Source organism: Stegostoma tigrinum, chromosome 33 (assembly GCF_030684315.1).
Source record: "Stegostoma tigrinum isolate sSteTig4 chromosome 33, sSteTig4.hap1, whole genome shotgun sequence".
NCBI lineage: Eukaryota > Metazoa > Chordata > Chondrichthyes > Orectolobiformes > Stegostomatidae > Stegostoma > Stegostoma tigrinum.
Window position 1 is genome coordinate 409,042 of NC_081386.1, and position 18,459 is coordinate 427,500.

Sequence of the window (18,459 nt, forward strand, 5' to 3'; positions counted from 1 at the left end):
CCCAAGCTAAGTTAAGACAAGGGCTGAATTTGTGTGTGAAATATCCACAATAGTGGCGGTTAATTCTTGAAGCAATGGAAATGTAGAAGAATTCTAACTGCTAGCCCTGCATTTTATTGACATGCCACTCCAAGTTTTGCTTTCCACTTTTCACCAGACCCCACTTCAGTTCTCCATACATAGATAATGTGCTATGAAGGCTGTAGTTTCCTGATGATGGTTTAGTAAAGAAGATAAATGAGGTATTGTTGTCAAAATTTTGCATCGAGTCAAATCTTGAATTGAATGCAATATGACATGTTGTTACGAACATAGAGTTATTAACAAGAAACAATATATCTCATGCTTGTGTGCACTTCTGGAATGCAAATTATCGAAGGGATGTGATGACACTGGAAAGGGTACAAATGATCTTCACCAGGGCTTGCCAGAGTTCAGAAGCTTGAGCTATTAAGAGAAATTGGGCAGACAGCTTTTTGTTTTCTCATTGGCACAGAGGAGAGTGAAGGCTGGAATTATTTGATGTCTAAAATTATCAAGAACAGAGATCAGCAATGGGCAAGTGCTGGAAAATGGGATTTATGATAGTTTACTTTTTTAATGATTGAGGCAGACTTGATGGGCTGAACCCCTTTTCTTTAAAGTGTAGACCTCTATGACTCTAACTTTAGCAAAAGAGAGCCATTGAACAAAGTTCTTTTATCACAGAAAACACTTGTTCAGGTACACAGTCATCAGCTTCATGGGAATAAAACAAATACAGATGTGGTTAACTCACTTATTTACTTTCTTTGTAAGTGGTGAGATGATGGCTCAGTACTGCCTCACAATGCCAGGGACCCATGTTCGATTCTACCCTCAGGAAAGTGTCTGCGTGGGTTTCCTTCAGGTGCTCTGGTTTCCTCCCACAGTCCAAAGATGTGCAGGCTAGTAGATGGGTTACCTATGAGAAATACAGGGTTACAGTGATAGGATAATGGTGGATCTGTGAGAGATTCTCTCTGGGGGGGTTGGTGTGGAGTTGATGTGCCTTAATGACCAGCTTCCACGCCGTGGAGATTCTATCCTAAGATAGATTTATGCATGATCTTCCTTGATATACAATATCACCATTGTCTTTACATTTGAACAATATGCAATTTTATTCACTTGTTTGTATGTTTGTTATTCAAATTGCGAGGTAGAAAGTAGAGACCCTGAGCATTCAGAGGAATTGACTTCAGCTCTAAAGACCATTTCCCCTCATTGCTAGAGTAAGTAACAGACAATACAGTTGAAGGAATTCTATTACTTCCAATATTGTTAAAGTGGAGCGCTAGAACCAGAACCAGCTTCTAAGTTGGTTCATGTACTTGTTTCAGCCAAATGACAACTGACAGTAAATCACTTTTCGTTTTGCCAGACTGGAAACACACAGATTTTATCACAATGAATTTCTTGTAATCATGGCCTTGCATGGGTGAAGAGAACTACCCAAGAGATTGAGATGTCCGATCCAAATAGCACCCCACCTCCAGCCCTTTTCGGAACCTCATTCTCATCTGTGCATGTGTCAATAGATTTTCAACAGATTGCAACAAATTCACAGACTTCGCCCTCACCACCTGTCACTCTGGCAATTGTATTGTAGACTGGGACATCAAGAGACTTTGCTAATCCTGAAATCCTGAAAATCAGAACTCCTGTTCAAAACCATTGTGTTCAGCATGGATACCCCACATCTTTGCTGCAGCCAATTTCAGCATCTCCTGTCTTCACATTTACACTCATTAGACTCACAGTCCCTGTACTCCAGGGTTAATGTCTCCATCTTTTGTACTGATTGCTACATTGTTCACATGGGTGGCATAAAAATCAAATGTTAAAGCTCTCCAAAAAAGCCCAAGGTTAGCCTACACAACAAAAGCATAGTCAGCCCCTCCCAGACAGGGTCAAACAGCACCAATGCTACGAAACCCAAACATTTCAGGGAAAGTTTCAGTGTAAGGTCCCAGAAAACTTGGATTGTCCTCAGTGTTCCTATAGATCAGCCTTCAGCAAAACCACTCTAAGCAGTGTTTTCCTCAATGTTATACACATGGTCCCAATGCCTTGCAGAAACATAACAGGATGGAATCACATCACACCTGATGGACTGTCATCCACACATAATTTATTTATTATTCTTCAACTGCCTCTAAACTCTGAACTGTTTCAGCAGCACATCATGATCACTTTATGATTCCACATCTGGATTGAATGAATTAAAATACTTTTTATTCATTCTTGGGATGAGAGTGTCGCTAGCTAGGTAGTATTTATTGCCTATCCCTAATTGCCCAGGAGGGAAAAAAAAAGTCAACCACATTGCTGTGGGTCTGGAGTTATATGTTGGCCAGACCAGGTAAGGATGGCAGTTTCCTTCCCTAAAGGCATTGGTGAACCAGATGGATGTTTTCCCTCAATAATCGGCCATGGATTCACGCTGATCATTAGACTCTTAATTCCAGAAATTTATTGAATTCCATTTCCACCATCTGCCATAGCAGGATTGAAACCCAGATCCCCAGAACATTATCTGGGTCTCTACATTAACAGTCCAGTGATAATATCACTATGCCATTGCCTCCATCTGCCACTCCAGCTGAGATTCACAACCTCATCCCACTGCTGTCTCATGGAATTCTGATCACTGTTTGCTCCAACTCGCTATGACTCCACTTGGGACTCACAGCTGTTTCCGACAATATCCCTCATGGTTTGCACATACTATCCACCACTACTTCTATTTGTTGCTTGCTTTGAATCTCATGTACTGGTGATAATTTCTCATCTCTCTTGATGCTGATGTTGTACACCCAGCTCAACAAGGGCAAAAAAATTATCCTGGCACCCACAAAATTTCAGATAAGGTGGGAGCTTGCTAAGATGTAAAGCTCTTCCTGCTTTCCTACTCAGATTACATTTCAAAATACAATCTTACGGTTTTTGAGAAATTACCTCAACAGTGGAGGAACATGGAGCCGAATTTTCAGTTCTGCAAATCAGATTTCTTTCTCCTTTAAGCATGGATGTGATTTGAACATTGACATTGAAAGAAGCTGTGAGATTTCAATTAATGCCGAGCAGGTAACTGTTTTGATACCTTTGGATTTTGCAAGTCCCACAGAAGAACGGAGCCAGAAAAAAATTTTAATACAATGGACGAGATAATGTGAATTATGATCACTTGCTCCAGAATGCTTCCCCATTGATAGCTCAATCACTTGACTGACTTGTTTCCGAAGAAAAGATCAAATTTTGCAGCTTCTCCAGGAGGTACATCCTCGCATTGAAGCCTTGTGCCTATCCAAGGAAATTTAACAAATTTAACAAATTCCTCTCTATCCAAGCCCTTAACACTGTGGCAGTCTCAGTAAAATTGCAACTTTATTATTCTTGCGGATTTTTCATATATTTCCTTCTCAATTTCCCACTGACAATTGAGCTACATTCTTCAGGCGCAACTCTGCACAGGAGACAAATCAGCCCTTTAGCCCAGGCATACCTCTATGGTGCAGACAAAGTGGCCTTTAATTTAGACAACAAGGTGTAGAGCTGGATGAGCACAGCAGGCCAAGCAGCATCTTAGGAGCAGGAAAGCTGACATTTCAAGACCCTGAAGGGTCTAGGTCCAAATCATCAGCTTTCCTGCTCCTCCGATGCTGCTTGTCCTGCTGTGTGCATCCAACTCTACACCTTGTTATCTCGGATTCTCCAGCATCTGCAGTTTCTATTGTCTTTAATTTCAACAAGTTGAGCGGCAGAAGAGGCAGATGCAGTACAATGAGGCTAACTGTGAAGTTATCCATTCAGTAGGAGAATGAGAAATCAAGCATGTTATTTAAGTTATGTTGAATTAGGAATTCCTGTGTTGACCGGAGTTCAGAAAGTAATCAGTGACCAACATAATGTGAATTACAATAGATTGTTATATTTGATAGCAGTAAAGAGTTAAATGGAGGAAGCGCAAGAGAAGTTTTTATTTTGCCTCACATTTTCCAAATTCCTCGGATCAATTTCAGATTGATTGCAATACTGTAGATTCATTGAGTTATGGAGAGACACATTAAAGAAACAGACCCTTCAGTATAACTTATCCATGCCGACCCGATATCTGAAATCGGTCGAGTCCCATTTGCCAGCATTTGGCCCATACCATCCAAACCCTTCCTGTTCATATCCCCAACCAGATGCCTATCAGATGCTGTAATTGTAGCAGACTCCATCACTTCCTTTTTCAGCTCACTCCATACACACACCATCCTCTGCATGAAAAGAAAATGCTCCCCAGATTGCTTTGAAACTTCTCACCTTAAAAGTATGCCCACCAGTTTTAGACTCCCCAACCCCTGGAAAAGATCTTGTCTATTTACCCTATCCATTCCCCTTATGATTTCATAAACCTCTATGATTTCCACCCCTCAGCTTCTGATGCTCCTCAGAAAATAGCTCTAGCCTATTCAGCCTCTCCCAATAGAGTATAGAACAAAGAAGAAAGATAATTACAGCACACGAACAGGCCCTTCGGCCTTCCAAGCCTGCACCGATCCAGAACCTCTATCTAAACCTGTTGCCTATTTTCCAAGGATCTGTATCACTCTGCTCCCTGCCCATTCGTGTATCTGTCTAGATACATCTTAAATTACGGTATCGTGCCTGCCTCTACCACCTCTGCTGGCAAAGCGTTCCAGGCACCCACCACCCTCTGCGTAAAGAACTTTCCACGCATATCTACCCTAAACACTTGCCCTCTCACCTTGAAATTGTGACCACTGGTAATTGAGTCCCCCACTCTGGGAAAAAGCTTCTTGCTATCCACCTTGTCTCTACCCCTCATGATTTTGTAGACCTCAATCAGGTCCCCCCTCAATCTCTGTCTTTCTAATGAAAATAATCCTAATCTCCTCAACCTCTCTTCATAGCACCCTCCATACCAAACAACATCCTGGTGAACCTCCTCTGCACCTTCTCCAAAGCATCCACATCCTTTTGGTAATGTGGTGAGCCAGAACTGTTCAGTATTCCAAATGTGATTCAAAGTCCTATACAACTGTAACTTGACCTGCCAACTCTTGTATTCAATACCCCGATGAATGAAAGCATGCTTATATATCTTCTTGACCACTCTATCGACCTGCATTGCCACCTTCAGTGTACAATGGACCTGAACACCCCAGTCTCTCTGTGTATCAACTTTCCCCAGGGCTTTTCCATTTATTGTATTGTTTGCTCTTGAATTAGGTCTTCCAAAATGCATCACCTCACATTTGCCTGGATTGAACTCCATCTGCCATTTCTCTGCCAAACTCTCCAATCTATCTATATTCTGCTGCATTCTCTGACAGTCTCCTTCACTATCTGCTACTCCACCAATCTTAGTGTCATCTACAAACTTGCTAATCAGACCATCTATACCTTCCTCCAAATCATTTATAAAAATCACAAACAACAATGGTCCCAACACGGATCCCTGTGGAACACCACTGGTCACAGTTCTCTATTTTGAGAAACCCTCTTCCACTACAACTCTGTCTCCTGTTGCCCAGCCAGTTCTCTATCCATCTAGCTAGTACACCCTGGAGCCCATGGGACTTCACTTTCTCCATCAGCCTACCATGGGGAACATCAAATGCCTTACCGAAGTCCATGTTTATGTTCACAGCCCTTCCCTCATCTATCAACTTTGTCACTTCCTCAAAGAATTCTATTAAGTTGGTAAGGTATGACATCCCCTGCACAAAACCATGCTGCCTGTCACTAATAAGCTCATTTTCTTCCAAATGTCAATAGATCCTATCCCTCAGTATCTTCTCCAGCAGCTTCCCCACCACTGACGTCAGGCTTACCAGTCTATAATTTCCTGGATTATCCTTGCTACCCATTCTTAAACAAGGGGACAACATTAGCAATTCTCCAGTTCTCCGGGACCTTACCCATGCACAAGGATGCTGTAAAGATACCTGTTAAGGCTCCAACTATTTCCTCTCTCGCTTCCCTCAGATCCCATCTGGACTGGGGACTTGTCCACCCTAATGCCTTTTAGAATACCCAACACTTGCCCCCTCCTTATGCTGACTTGACCATGAGTAATCAAACATGTATCCCTAACCTCAACACCCATCGTGTTTCTCTCCTCAGTGAATACCGACGCAAAGTACTCATTTTCTCTGACTCCTCACATAACTTCCCTCCTTTGTCCTTGAGTGGGCCAACCCTTTCTCTAGGTACCCTCCTGCTCCTTATGTATGAATAAAAGGCTTTGGGATTTTCCTTAGCACTGTTTGCTAAAGATATTTCATGACCCCTTTTAGCCCTCTTAAATCCTCGTTTCAGATTGGTCCCACCTTTCCGATATTCTTCCAAAGCTTCGTCTGTTTTCAATTGCTTGGACATTATGTATGCTTCCTTTTCCCTCTTTGCTCATGTCACAATTTCACCTGTCATCCATAGTTCCCTAATCTTGCCCTTTTTATCCCTCATTTTCACAGGGACATATCTATCCTGCACTCTAATCAACTTCTCTTTAACCTCTCTCCCACATATCAAATGTGGATTTACCCTCAAACAGCTGGTCCCAATCCACATTCCCCAGTTCCTGTTGAATGTTGCCATATAGTTAGCCTTCCCCCAATTCAGCACTCTTCCTTTAGGACCACTCTCGTCTTTGTTCATCAGTATTCTAAAACTTAAGGAATTGTGATCACTATTCCCAAAGTAATCCCCTACTGAAACTCAAACCACCTGGTCGGGCCCATTCCTCAACACCAGTTCCAGTATGGCCCCTACCCGAGTTGGACTATTTACATACTGCTCTATAAAAAACTCCTGGATGTTCTTTACAAATTCTGCTCCATCTAAACCTCAAACACTAAGTGAATCCCAGTCAATGTTGGGAAAATTAAAATCTCCCATCACCATCACCCTGTTGCTCCTACACCTTTCCATAATCTGCCTACATATTTGTACCTCTTTCTCACGCTCGCTGTTGGGAGGCCTGTAATACAGCCCCAACATCGTTACCTCACCCTTCCTATTTCTGAGCTCTGCCCATATTGCCTCACTGTTCGAGTTCTCCATAGTGCCCTCCTTCAACACAGCTGTGATCTCCTCTTTGACCAGTAATGCAACTCCTCCACCCCTTTTACCTCCCTCTCTGTCCTGGCTGAAGCATCTATATCCTGGGATATTTAGTTGCTAATCTTGCCCTTCCCTCAACCAACTCACTGTAATAACAATAACATCATATTCCCGGGTACTAATCCGAGCCCTAAGTTCATCTGCCTTACCTACTACACTCCTTGCATTAAAACAAATGCACCTCAGACCACCTGTCCTTTTATGTTCATCATCAGCTGTCTGCCTCCTCTTCCCCTTAGTCACACTGACTTTATTATCTAGTTCCTTTTGTAGCTCAAACCTTCCAACCCTGGCAACATCCTTGTAAATCTTTTCTGAACCGTTTCAAGTTTCACAACATCCTATAGCAGAGAGACCGCTGTAACATGATTAAAGGGGCTGTCCTATGAGAAGAGGTTGCCTATGATGGGTTTTTAATTGTGAACACAGAAGACTCAGAGGCAACCTTTTTGTTGCATATTTGGTTACCATGGGAATAAGCAAAGTCTCTGGGCTGATCGGCCGATTTCTGCTCCTGTGTCCTAACATCTAATGGTTCTTGCTATGTCACAAGAGAATAAACAAAGAATAAACAGTTTAATTGGTGAAAAATTGTCAAGTGTTTCAGGATTATTTTATGCTCAAGGTTCAAATCATAGGTTGTGCGCAAGAATGAGGGCAGAAGACATAGAAGGTGCCTAACTACAGTGAGGCTAAGAACAGAGTGACATCAGGAGGCATATGATTATATTACAGCAAGAAAACAACTGAATTGTGCGTGAGATTGTTGACTATACCTATTGATGAAAATAAAAGTAAGGTCTGAAATTTGCAGGTAAGTCTTTCATCTATTTTTCTGCCTCTGTTTCAGAAATATTGTTCAATATAAGAGATTCAGGTGGAATTAAAATGCAGTAATGTTAAAGGGTGGGGAATTCTTCAAGTGCAAAGATCAAGGATAAAAAAGTAACCAATTAATACGTTAAATCAAAGACGTTTGTAATGGTACGGTCAGTGACATATTGCTAATCAGTACATGAGAATTGCTGGACATCAAGGTGTTAAGAACAAGCATGTGTACTACGACATCAGACAGCGAGAGCGAGAGCGCGAGAGCGAGAGAGCGAGCGAGAGCGCGAGAGAGCGAGAGAGCGAGAGAGCGAGAGAGCGAGAGAGCGAGAGCGAGAGAGAGAGCGCGAGAGAGAGAGCGCGAGAGAGAGAGCGCGAGAGAGAGAGCGCGAGAGAGAGCGCGAGCGCGAGAGAGCGAGCGCGAGAGCGCGAGAGCGCGAGAGAGCGAGAGAGCGAGAGAGAGAGCGCGCGAGAGAGAGAGCGCGAGAGAGAGAGCGCGAGCGAGAGAGCGCGAGCGAGAGAGCGAGCGCGAGAGCGCGAGAGCGCGAGAGAGCGAGAGAGCGAGAGAGCGAGAGAGCGAGAGAGCGAGAGAGAGCGAGAGAGAGCGAGAGAGAGCGAGAGAGAGCGAGCGCGAGAGAGAGCGAGCGCGAGAGAGAGCGAGCGCGAGAGAGAGAGCGCGAGAGAGAGAGCGCGAGCGAGAGAGCGAGCGCGAGAGCGCGAGAGCGCGAGAGCGCGAGAGAGCGAGAGAGCGAGAGAGAGCGAGCGCGAGAGGGAGCGAGCGCGAGAGGGAGCGAGCGCGAGAGAGAGCGAGCGCGAGAGAGAGCGAGCGCGAGAGAGAGCGAGCGCGAGGGAGAGCGAGCGAGAGAGCGAGCGAGAGAGCGAGAGCGAGAGAGAGCGAGCGAGAGCGCGAGAGCGCGAGAGAGCGAGAGAGCGAGAGAGCGAGAGAGCGAGAGAGAGAGAGAGAGAGAGAGAGCGAGAGAGCGAGAGAGCGAGAGCGCGAGAGAGAGCGAGCGCGAGAGAGAGCGAGCGCGAGAGAGAGAGAGCGCGAGAGAGAGAGAGCGCGAGAGAGAGAGAGCGCGAGAGAGAGAGAGCGCGAGAGAGAGAGCGCGAGAGAGAGAGAGCGCGAGAGAGAGAGAGCGCGAGAGAGAGCGAGAGAGCGAGAGAGCGAGAGAGCGAGAGAGAGCGAGAGAGAGAGAGAGCGAGAGAGCGAGAGAGCGAGAGAGCGAGAGAGAGCGAGAGAGCGAGAGAGCGAGAGAGCGAGAGAGAGCGAGAGAGAGAGAGAGCGAGAGAGCGAGAGAGCGAGAGAGCGAGAGAGCGAGAGAGCGAGAGAGCGAGAGAGCGAGCGCGAGAGAGAGCGAGCGCGAGCGAGAGAGCGAGAGAGAGAGCGAGCGAGCGAGAGAGAGAGCGCGAGAGCGCGAGAGCGCGAGAGCGCGAGAGAGCGAGAGAGCGAGAGAGCGAGAGCGCGAGAGAGCGAGAGCGCGAGAGCGCGAGAGCGCGAGAGAGCGAGAGAGCGAGAGCGCGAGAGAGCGAGAGAGCGAGAGCGCGAGAGAGCGAGAGAGCGAGAGAGCGAGAGAGCGAGAGCGCGAGAGAGCGAGAGAGAGCGAGAGAGCGAGAGAGCGAGAGAGCGAGAGAGAGCGAGAGAGCGAGAGAGCGAGCGAGAGCGAGCGCGAGCGAGAGCGAGCGCGAGAGAGAGCGAGCGCGAGAGAGAGAGAGCGCGAGAGAGAGAGAGCGCGAGAGAGAGAGCGCGAGAGAGAGAGAGCGCGAGAGAGAGAGAGCGCGAGAGCGCGAGAGCGCGAGAGCGCGAGAGCGCGAGAGAGCGAGAGAGCGAGAGAGCGAGAGCGAGAGAGCGAGAGCGAGAGAGCGAGAGAGCGAGAGAGAGCGCGAGAGCGCGAGAGAGCGAGAGAGCGAGAGAGCGAGAGAGCGAGAGCGAGAGAGCGAGAGAGCGAGAGAGAGCGAGCGCGAGAGAGAGCGAGAGAGCGAGAGAGCGAGAGAGCGAGAGAGCGAGAGAGCGAGAGAGCGAGAGCGAGAGAGCGCGAGAGCGCGAGAGAGCGAGAGAGCGAGAGCGCGAGAGAGCGAGCGCGAGAGAGAGCGAGCGCGAGAGAGAGCGAGCGCGAGATAGAGCGAGCGAGAGAGCGAGCGAGCGAGAGAGCGAGAGAGAGAGCGAGAGAGAGAGCGCGAGAGAGAGAGCGCGAGAGAGAGAGCGCGAGAGAGAGAGCGCGAGAGAGAGCGCGAGCGCGAGAGAGCGAGCGCGAGAGCGCGAGAGCGCGAGAGAGCGAGAGAGCGAGAGAGAGAGCGCGAGAGAGAGAGCGAGAGAGCGAGAGCGAGAGAGAGAGCGCGAGAGAGAGAGCGCGAGAGAGAGAGCGCGAGAGAGAGAGCGCGAGAGAGAGAGCGCGAGAGAGAGCGCGAGCGCGAGAGAGCGAGCGCGAGAGCGCGAGAGCGCGAGAGAGCGAGAGAGCGAGAGAGAGAGCGCGAGAGAGAGAGCGCGAGAGAGAGAGCGCGAGAGAGAGAGCGCGAGCGAGAGAGCGCGAGCGAGAGAGCGCGAGCGAGAGAGCGAGCGCGAGAGCGCGAGAGCGCGAGAGAGCGAGAGAGCGAGAGAGCGAGAGAGCGAGATAGCGAGAGAGAGCGAGAGAGAGCGAGAGAGAGCGAGCGCGAGAGAGAGCGAGCGCGAGAGAGAGCGAGCGCGAGAGAGAGCGAGCGCGAGAGAGAGAGCGCGAGAGAGAGAGCGCGAGCGAGAGAGCGAGCGCGAGAGCGCGAGAGCGCGAGAGAGCGAGAGAGCGAGAGAGCGAGAGAGCGAGAGAGAGCGAGCGCGAGAGGGAGCGAGCGCGAGAGGGAGCGAGCGCGAGAGGGAGCGAGCGCGAGAGAGAGCGAGCGCGAGAGAGAGCGAGCGCGAGGGAGAGCGAGCGAGAGAGCGAGCGAGAGAGAGAGCGAGAGAGAGAGCGAGAGCGCGAGAGCGAGAGAGAGAGCGCGAGAGCGCGAGAGAGCGAGAGCGCGAGAGCGCGAGAGCGCGAGAGCGCGAGAGCGCGAGAGCGCGAGAGCGCGAGAGCGCGAGAGAGCGAGAGAGCGAGAGAGCGAGAGCGAGAGAGCGAGAGCGAGAGAGCGAGAGAGCGAGAGAGAGCGCGAGAGCGCGAGAGCGCGAGAGAGCGAGAGAGCGAGAGAGCGAGAGAGCGAGAGAGCGAGAGCGAGAGAGCGAGAGAGCGAGAGAGAGCGAGCGCGAGAGAGAGCGAGAGAGCGAGAGAGCGAGAGAGCGAGAGAGCGAGAGAGCGAGAGAGCGAGAGAGCGAGAGCGAGAGAGCGCGAGAGCGCGAGAGAGCGAGAGAGCGAGAGCGCGAGAGAGCGAGCGCGAGAGAGAGCGAGCGCGAGAGAGAGCGAGCGCGAGATAGAGCGAGCGAGAGAGCGAGCGAGCGAGAGAGCGAGAGAGAGAGCGAGAGAGAGAGCGCGAGAGAGAGAGCGCGAGAGAGAGAGCGCGAGAGAGAGAGCGAGCGAGAGAGCGAGCGAGCGAGAGAGCGCGAGAGAGAGCGAGAGCGAGAGCGAGAGCGAGAGCGAGAGCGCGAGAGAGAGCGAGAGCGAGAGCGAGAGCGAGAGCGAGAGCGCGAGAGCGAGAGAGAGAGCGCGAGAGCGAGAGAGCGAGAGCGCGAGAGCGCGAGAGCGCGAGAGAGCGAGAGAGCGAGAGCGAGAGAGCGAGAGCGAGAGAGCGAGAGAGCGAGAGAGCGCGAGAGCGCGAGAGCGCGAGAGAGCGAGAGAGCGAGAGCGAGAGAGAGCGAGCGCGAGAGAGAGCGAGCGCGAGAGAGAGCGAGCGCGAGGGAGAGCGAGCGCGAGGGAGAGCGCGAGAGAGAGAGCGCGAGAGAGAGAGCGAGAGAGAGAGCGAGAGAGAGAGCGCGAGAGCGAGAGCGCGAGAGCGAGAGAGAGAGCGCGAGAGCGCGAGAGCGCGAGAGAGCGAGAGAGCGAGAGAGCGAGAGAGCGAGAGCGCGAGAGCGCGAGAGCGCGAGAGCGCGAGAGCGCGAGAGAGCGAGAGAGCGAGAGCGCGAGAGAGCGAGAGAGCGAGAGCGAGAGAGCGAGAGAGCGAGAGCGCGAGAGCGCGAGAGAGCGAGAGAGCGAGAGAGCGAGAGCGCGAGAGAGCGAGAGAGCGAGAGAGCGAGAGCGCGAGAGAGCGAGAGAGAGCGAGCGCGAGAGAGAGCGAGCGCGAGGGAGAGCGAGCGCGAGGGAGAGCGCGAGAGAGAGAGAGCGCGAGAGAGCGAGAGAGAGCGAGAGAGAGCGAGCGCGAGAGAGAGAGCGCGAGAGAGAGAGAGCGCGAGAGAGAGAGCGAGAGAGCGCGAGAGCAAGAGCGAGAGCGCGAGAGAGAGAGCGCGAGAGAGCGAGCGCGAGAGAGAGAGCGCGAGAGAGCGAGCGCGAGAGAGCGAGCGCGAGAGAGCGAGCGCGAGAGAGAGAGCGCGAGAGAGAGAGCGCGAGAGAGAGAGCGCGAGAGAGAGAGCGCGAGAGAGATAGCGAGCGAGAGAGCGAGCGAGAGAGAGAACGAGAGAACGAGAGCGCGAGAGCGCGAGAGCGCGAGAGAGCGAGAGAGCGAGAGCGCGAGAGAGCGAGAGCGCGAGAGCGCGAGAGCGCGAGAGCGCGAGAGAGCGCGAGAGAGCGCGAGCGCGAGAGAGAGCGAGCGCGAGAGAGAGCGAGCGCGAGAGAGAGCGAGCGCGAGAGAGAGCGAGAGCGAGAGAGCGAGAGAGCGAGAGAGCGAGAGAGCGAGAGAGAGAGAGAGCGCGAGAGCGCGAGAGAGAGAGCGCGAGAGAGAGAGCGAGAGAGAGAGAGCGAGAGAGCGAGAGAGAGAGAGCGAGAGAGAGAGAGCGAGAGAGAGAGAGAGCGAGAGAGCGAGAGAGAGAGAGCGAGAGCGAGAGAGCGAGAGAGCGAGAGAGCGAGAGCGAGCGAGAGAGCGAGCGAGAGAGCGAGAGCGAGCGAGAGAGCGAGCGAGAGCGCGAGAGCGAGAGAGCGAGAGAGCGAGAGAGCGAGAGAGCGAGAGAGCGAGAGCGAGCGCGAGAGAGAGTGCGAGAGAGAGAGCGCGAGAGAGAGAGCGCGAGAGAGAGAGAGCGCGAGAGAGAGAGCGAGCGAGCGAGAGAGCGCGAGAGAGAGAGCGAGCGAGCGAGCGCGAGAGAGAGCGAGCGCGAGAGAGCGAGAGAGCGAGAGAGCGAGAGAGCGAGAGAGCGAGAGCGAGAGAGCGAGAGAGCGAGAGAGCGAGAGAGCGAGAGCGAGCGCGAGAGAGAGCGAGCGCGAGAGAGAGCGAGAGAGCGCGAGAGCGAGAGAGCGAGAGAGCGAGAGAGCGAGAGAGCGAGAGAGCGCGAGAGCGCGAGAGCGCGAGAGAGCGAGAGCGCGAGAGCGAGAGCGCGAGAGCGCGAGAGCGAGAGCGAGAGAGCGAGAGAGCGCGAGAGAGAGAGCGCGCGAGAGAGCGCGAGAGAGAGAGCGAGAGAGAGAGAGCGAGAGAGAGAGAGAGCGAGAGAGAGAGCGAGAGAGAGAGAGAGAGAGAACGAGAGAGAGAGAGAACGAGAGCGCGAGAGAGCGAGAGAGCGAGAGCGCGAGAGAGCGAGAGAGCGAGAGAGCGAGAGAGCGAGAGAGCGAGAGCGCGAGAGAGCGAGAGAGCGAGAGAGCGAGAGAGCGAGAGCGCGAGAGCGCGAGAGAGCGAGAGAGCGAGAGAGAGAGAGAGCGAGAGCGCGAGAGAGCGAGAGAGCGAGAGCGCGAGAGCGCGAGAGAGCGAGAGCGCGAGAGAGCGAGAGAGCGAGAGAGCGAGAGCGCGAGAGAGAGAGAGCGCGAGAGAGAGAGAGCGCGAGAGCGAGAGAGAGAGCGAGAGAGCGAGAGAGCGAGAGAGCGAGAGCGCGAGAGCGCGAGAGCGCGAGAGAGAGCGAGCGCGAGAGAGAGCGCGAGAGAGAGCGCGAGAGAGAGCGCGAGAGAGAGCGAGCGCGAGAGAGAGCGCGAGAGAGAGCGAGCGCGAGAGAGAGCGCGAGAGAGAGCGAGCGCGAGAGAGAGCGAGCGCGAGAGAGAGCGAGCGCGAGAGAGAGCGAGAGAGCGCGAGAGAGAGAGCGAGAGAGAGAGCGCGAGAGAGAGAGCGCGAGAGAGAGAGAGCGAGCGAGAGCGCGAGAGAGCGAGAGAGCGAGAGAGCGAGAGAGCGAGAGCGAGAGAGAGAGCGCGAGAGAGAGAGCGCGAGAGAGAGAGCGCGAGAGAGAGAGCGCGAGAGAGAGAGCGCGAGAGAGAGAGCGCGAGAGAGAGCGCGAGCGCGAGAGAGCGAGCGCGAGAGCGCGAGAGAGCGAGAGAGCGAGAGAGAGAGCGCGAGAGAGAGAGCGCGAGAGAGAGAGCGCGAGAGAGAGAGCGCGAGCGAGAGAGCGCGAGCGAGAGAGCGAGCGCGAGAGCGCGAGAGCGCGAGAGAGCGAGAGAGCGAGAGAGCGAGAGAGCGAGAGAGAGCGAGAGAGAGCGAGAGAGAGCGAGCGCGAGAGAGAGCGAGCGCGAGAGAGAGCGAGCGCGAGAGAGAGCGAGCGCGAGAGAGAGAGCGCGAGAGAGAGAGCGCGAGCGAGAGAGCGAGCGCGAGAGCGCGAGAGCGCGAGAGCGCGAGAGAGCGAGAGAGCGAGAGAGAGCGAGCGCGAGAGGGAGCGAGCGCGAGAGGGAGCGAGCGCGAGAGAGAGCGAGCGCGAGAGAGAGCGAGCGCGAGAGAGAGCGAGCGCGAGGGAGAGCGAGCGAGAGAGCGAGCGAGAGAGCGAGAGCGAGAGAGAGCGAGCGAGAGCGCGAGAGCGCGAGAGAGCGAGAGAGCGAGAGAGCGAGAGAGAGAGAGAGAGAGAGAGCGAGAGAGCGAGAGAGCGAGAGCGCGAGAGAGAGCGAGCGCGAGAGAGAGCGAGCGCGAGAGAGAGAGAGCGCGAGAGAGAGAGAGCGCGAGAGAGAGAGAGCGCGAGAGAGAGAGCGCGAGAGAGAGAGAGCGCGAGAGAGAGAGAGTGCGAGAGAGAGCGAGAGAGCGAGAGAGCGAGAGAGCGAGAGAGAGCGAGAGAGAGAGAGAGCGAGAGAGCGAGAGAGCGAGAGAGCGAGAGAGAGCGAGAGAGCGAGAGAGCGAGAGAGCGAGAGAGAGCGAGAGAGAGAGAGAGCGAGAGAGCGAGAGAGCGAGAGAGCGAGAGAGCGAGAGAGCGAGCGCGAGAGAGAGCGAGCGCGAGAGAGAGCGAGCGCGAGCGAGAGAGCGAGAGAGAGAGCGAGCGAGCGAGAGAGAGAGCGCGAGAGCGCGAGAGCGCGAGAGCGCGAGAGAGCGAGAGAGCGAGAGAGCGAGAGAGCGAGAGCGCGAGAGAGCGAGAGCGCGAGAGCGCGAGAGCGCGAGAGAGCGAGAGAGCGAGAGCGCGAGAGAGCGAGAGAGCGAGAGCGCGAGAGAGCGAGAGAGCGAGAGAGCGAGAGAGCGAGAGCGCGAGAGAGCGAGAGAGAGCGAGAGAGCGAGAGAGCGAGAGAGAGCGAGAGAGCGAGAGAGCGAGCGAGAGCGAGCGAGAGCGAGCGCGAGCGAGAGCGAGCGCGAGAGAGAGCGAGCGCGAGAGAGAGAGAGCGCGAGAGAGAGAGAGCGCGAGAGAGAGAGCGCGAGAGAGAGAGAGCGCGAGAGCGCGAGAGCGCGAGAGCGCGAGAGCGCGAGAGAGCGAGAGAGCGAGAGAGCGAGAGCGAGAGAGCGAGAGCGAGAGAGCGAGAGAGCGAGAGAGAGCGCGAGAGCGCGAGAGAGCGAGAGAGCGAGAGAGCGAGAGAGCGAGAGCGAGAGAGCGAGAGAGCGAGAGAGAGCGAGCGCGAGAGAGAGCGAGAGAGCGAGAGAGCGAGAGAGCGAGAGAGCGAGAGAGCGAGAGCGAGAGAGCGCGAGAGCGCGAGAGAGCGAGAGAGCGAGAGCGCGAGAGAGCGAGCGCGAGAGAGAGCGAGCGCGAGAGAGAGCGAGCGCGAGAGAGAGCGAGCGCGAGAGAGAGCGAGCGCGAGATAGAGCGAGCGAGAGAGCGAGCGAGCGAGAGAGCGAGAGAGAGAGCGAGAGAGAGAGCGCGAGAGAGAGAGCGCGAGAGAGAGAGCGCGAGAGAGAGAGCGCGAGAGAGAGAGCGCGAGAGAGAGCGCGAGCGCGAGAGAGCGAGCGCGAGAGCGCGAGAGCGCGAGAGAGCGAGAGAGCGAGAGAGAGAGCGCGAGAGAGAGAGCGAGAGAGCGAGAGCGAGAGAGAGAGCGCGAGAGAGAGAGCGCGAGAGAGAGAGCGCGAGAGAGAGAGCGCGAGAGAGAGCGCGAGCGCGAGAGAGCGAGCGCGAGAGCGCGAGAGCGCGAGAGAGCGAGAGAGCGAGAGAGAGAGCGCGAGAGAGAGAGCGCGAGAGAGAGAGCGCGAGAGAGAGAGCGCGAGCGAGAGAGCGCGAGCGAGAGAGCGAGCGCGAGAGCGCGAGAGCGCGAGAGAGCGAGAGAGCGAGAGAGCGAGAGAGCGAGAGAGAGCGAGAGAGAGCGAGAGAGAGCGAGCGCGAGAGAGAGCGAGCGCGAGAGAGAGCGAGCGCGAGAGAGAGAGCGCGAGAGAGAGAGCGCGAGCGAGAGAGCGAGCGCGAGAGCGCGAGAGAGCGAGAGAGCGAGAGAGCGAGAGAGCGAGAGAGAGCGAGCGCGAGCGCGAGAGGGAGCGAGCGCGAGAGGGAGCGAGCGCGAGAGGGAGCGAGCGCGAGAGAGAGCGAGCGCGAGAGAGAGCGAGCGCGAGGGAGAGCGAGCGAGAGAGCGAGCGAGAGAGAGAGCGAGAGCGCGAGAGCGAGAGAGAGAGCGCGAGAGCGCGAGAGCGCGAGAGAGCGAGAGCGCGAGAGAGCGAGAGCGCGAGAGCGCGAGAGCGCGAGAGCGCGAGAGCGCGAGAGAGCGAGAGAGCGAGAGAGCGAGAGCGAGAGAGCGAGAGCGAGAGAGCGAGAGAGCGAGAGAGAGCGCGAGAGCGCGAGAGCGCGAGAGAGCGAGAGAGCGAGAGAGCGAGAGAGCGAGAGAGCGAGAGCGAGAGAGCGAGAGAGCGAGAGAGAGCGAGCGCGAGAGAGAGCGAGAGAGCGAGAGAGCGAGAGAGCGAGAGAGCGAGAGAGCGAGAGAGCGAGAGCGAGAGAGCGCGAGAGAGCGCGAGAGAGCGAGAGAGCGAGAGCGCGAGAGAGCGAGCGCGAGAGAGAGCGAGCGCGAGAGAGAGCGAGCGCGAGATAGAGCGAGCGAGAGAGCGAGCGAGCGAGAGAGCGAGAGAGAGAGCGAGAGAGAGAGCGCGAGAGAGAGAGCGCGAGAGAGAGAGCGAGCGAGAGAGCGAGCGAGCGAGAGAGCGCGAGAGAGAGCGAGAGCGAGAGCGAGAGCGAGAGCGAGAGCGAGAGCGCGAGAGCGAGAGAGAGAGCGCGAGAGCGAGAGAGCGAGAGCGCGAGAGCGCGAGAGCGCGAGAGAGCGAGAGAGCGAGAGCGAGAGAGCGAGAGCGAGAGCGAGAGAGCGAGAGAGCGAGAGAGCGCGAGAGCGCGAGAGCGCGAGAGAGCGAGAGAGCGAGAGCGAGAGAGAGCGAGCGCGAGAGAGAGCGAGCGCGAGAGAGAGCGAGCGCGAGGGAGAGCGAGCGCGAGGAGAGCGCGAGAGAGAGAGCGCGAGAGAGAGAGCGAGAGAGAGAGCGAGAGAGAGAGCGCGAGAGCGAGAGCGCGAGAGCGAGAGAGAGAGCGCGAGAGCGCGAGAGCGCGAGAGAGCGAGAGAGCGAGAGCGCGAGAGCGCGAGAGCGCGAGAGCGCGAGAGCGCGAGAGCGCGAGAGAGCGAGAGAGCGAGAGCGCGAGAGAGCGAGAGAGCGAGAGAGCGAGAGAGCGAGAGAGCGAGCGAGAGAGAGAGCGAGAGAGAGAGCGAGAGCGCGAGAGCGAGAGAGAGAGCGCGAGAGCGCGAGAGCGCGAGAGAGCGAGAGCGCGAGAGCGCGAGAGCGCGAGAGCGCGAGAGAGCGAGAGCGCGAGAGCGCGAGAGAGCGAGAGAGCGAGAGAGCGAGAGCGAGAGAGCGAGAGCGAGAGAGCGAGAGAGCGAGAGAGAGCGCGAGAGCGCGAGAGCGCGAGAGAGCGAGAGAGCGAGAGAGCGAGAGAGCGAGAGAGAGCGCGAGAGCGCGAGAGAGCGAGAGCGCGAGAGAGCGAGAGAGCGAGAGAGCGAGAGAGCGAGAGCGCGAGAGAGCGAGAGAGCGAGAGAGCGAGAGAGCGAGAGCGAGAGAGCGCGAGAGCGCGAGAGAGCGAGAGAGCGAGAGCGCGAGAGAGCGAGCGCGAGAGAGAGCGAGCGCGAGAGAGAGCGAGCGCGAGATAGAGCGAGCGAGAGAGCGAGCGAGCGAGAGAGCGAGAGAGAGAGCGAGAGAGAGAGCGAGAGCGAGAGAGCGCGAGAGCGCGAGAGCGCGAGAGCGCGAGAGAGCGAGAGAGCTTGAGCGCGAGAGCGCGAGAGAGCGAGAGAGCGAGAGAGCGAGAGAGCGAGAGAGAGAGAGCGAGAGAGCGAGAGAGCGAGAGAGCGCGAGAGCGCGAGAGCGCGAGAGAGC